The 2,500-nt window shown below is 63.7% G+C and overlaps 1 non-coding gene across 1 annotated transcript; it reads left to right on the top strand.

Annotated features, from left to right (window-relative positions):
• Positions 1-1,625: 1,625 nt before the first annotated feature.
• LOC140472158 (5.8S ribosomal RNA) lies at positions 1,626-1,779 on the top strand. The gene has a single exon (XR_011957438.1). It is a non-coding gene; the product is annotated as a 5.8S ribosomal RNA (ribosomal RNA).
• The last annotated feature ends 721 nt before the right edge of the window (positions 1,780-2,500 follow it).

The raw sequence follows: 2,500 nt of genomic DNA, 5'->3' as shown, positions 1-2,500 counted from the left end.
CGTCGGGGTAGCAGGCCCTGCAGCCGTGGTCACCGCCAAACCCCCACAACTCGAGCAAGTGAAAAAAAAAAGTAACAAATAAGAAAGGATCGTCGGCTTGGGGGTACGCCCGTTTCCGTTTCAACTTGTCTCGCGAGGGTGGTTTCGGGGCCAGCAGGAGAGCTCGTCGGGGTAGCAGGCCCTGCAGCCGTGGTCACCGCCAAACCCCCACAACTCGAGCAAGTGAAAAAAAAAAGTAACAAATAAGAAAGGATCTCTGTCGGCTTGGGGGTACGCCCGTTTCCGTTTCAACTTGTCTCGCGAGGGTGGTTTCGGGGCCAGCAGGAGAGCTCGTCGGGGTAGCAGGCCCTGCAGCCGTGGTCACCGCCAAATCGCCACAACTCGAGCAAGTGAAAAAAAAAGTAACAAATAAGAAAGGATCGTCGGCTTGGGGGTACGCCCGTTTCCGTTTCAACTTGTCTCGCGAGGGTGGTTTCGGGGCCAGCAGGAGAGCTCGTCGGGGTAGCAGGCCCTGCAGCCGTGGTCACCGCCAAACCCCCCACAACTGTTGGGCGCCTACCTGCGCGGGGCAGGAGGACACTTTCCGATTTCAAATCTCCGTTTGCCGAGTCCACCCCGAACGCACGCGGGCGGGCGGGTTCGCATCACCCTTCGTCACAAGGGGCGAAGCCCGTTCCACCGTCTCGTCAGTAGTGCCGACCGGTCTGTGATCGACGAGGGGAGCCACACCAGGTCCGGCCCTGCTGCTTGGCGGCACCGCGTCGTCGGGAGCTCGCGACAGACGGAGGGTTTCGGTGTACTCTCCAGCCACGGGAAACGAAGCCGGTGATGCAGGCGCCGGTCTTTCGCTCCCAAATCGGCTGGGTTTACATCGTTGCTATCTAGTCACGCTCCCTTCAAACCCGACGGGGTACCTATTCCCCTCACCCGTCTGTGCGTATACAGCCTCTTTGCACTTGCGGGATGGGGGTGGTGGTTTAAAGACTCTCGAGTTGCCGCCCGTCGGTCTCCGAGCTCCGTGCAGTAGTGATCCCCAGCGAACTGCCAGCAGGGCGAACGAGCGATCCCGCTCTCGGTCGGGGCGCCTGGCGTCGATCGGTGGTCGGTGGCTTGCGGGCAAGCTGCGCTGTGAGTGTGGGAACGAGTATGACGAGCCGTTGCCGCGACTCCCAGTCCACCTCGGCGGTGGCTGGGCCGGGCGGGCGTCTGCTCGGGCGAGTGCCGCCCCCGCCTCCTCGCAGGAAGTCCGCTCGCCGACACGCCGCCACGTGCACGCGTCAGTGACGCTGCCGAACCGATGGCCGGTGCCCGTTCCCGCCTCTGCTTTTCCTAGGGCAAAGCTGCTGCACGCCTCGTGATACTAGGCGGGCGACATGGTGGCGGTGATCCTGCCTCCGTCGCTGCGGTGCGTTGGGGCACGCATCGCCTCTTGGGCGCCCTGTCCTCCTCCCCCCAATAGACGTATGTTTCTGCGGGCCGCACCAGGATGGTGCTCCCCATCGCTTCACGCCACCCTGCTCCGCCCGCACGCCGGCGTGCAGGTGGCTGTAGCTCAAGGTGGGGAGCGTATGTGCGGTCCGGGTCGCTTTCCTCTGGCGAGGGAGAGACCTAAAACAAACTCAGACAACTCTTGACGGTGGATCACTCGGCTCGTGCGTCGATGACGAACGCAGCTAGCTGCGAGAATTAATGTGAATTGCAGGACACATTGATCATCGACACTTTGAACGCACTTTGCGGCCCCGGGTTCTTCCCGGGGCCACGCCTGTCTGAGGGTCGTTTGGCAATCAATCGCACTCGCCTTGGCTGGCGAGAGCGCGGCTGGGGTGTCGCAGAGGACCCGTCCTCTTTGTCCCCCTAAGTTCAGACTCCGGAGCCCTCCGGCGTCGGAGCGCTTGGCCTTTCCCCCCAACCCTGCACATTCCGTTCGTCAGGCTCGACGCCATCCCCCCGCCGGGGAGCGCGGCCTGGCGTCCGTCTGTGTCGTGGCAGTGGGGCCAGCACGGCTGTCACCGGTCCCAGAATGGCTGTCGGTGGTTCACACTGTGTGTGTGTGCCAACCCTCCTGGTCTCTGGGACACGGAGCTGCCACGAAGTGTTGAGCCTCCAGTGGGGGGTCTGCCTAAGCTCTGCACGTCCGCATTGGGTCCGTCTCTCGGTTGGCTGGCAGTGGAAAGAGTGAAGGGAGCCGCGGAGGTCCGGTGCTGGTGCGCCGCCGGCCTGACCGTGGAGCTCGCCGGTTTGACACGCTGACCCGACTCGATGGTTGATCGATTGAGAGTGCTGGGAGCTGCAGGCCGCCCGCTGCTGCAGCCGCCCGTCTCGTGGTTCGTCCTCGGCCTTAAGTGGCCGGCGGGGCGTCTGATCCTGTCTCCCCTGCTGGCGCCGAGTGCCTGGCCGAGGGAGGAGGTTTTCGTCGAACGCTGTGACTTGGACGGTCGCACGCGCGTGGATCGCTGGCTCTTGGCTCTCCCGTTCAGTCCGCACGTTTTCCGCTCCG

Source organism: Chiloscyllium punctatum, unplaced genomic scaffold, assembly GCF_047496795.1.
Source record: "Chiloscyllium punctatum isolate Juve2018m unplaced genomic scaffold, sChiPun1.3 scaffold_253, whole genome shotgun sequence".
Classification (NCBI taxonomy): Eukaryota; Metazoa; Chordata; class Chondrichthyes; order Orectolobiformes; family Hemiscylliidae; genus Chiloscyllium; species Chiloscyllium punctatum.
Note: the sequence above shows the minus strand (reverse complement) of the source record. Positions and strands in the feature narration are given on the sequence as shown.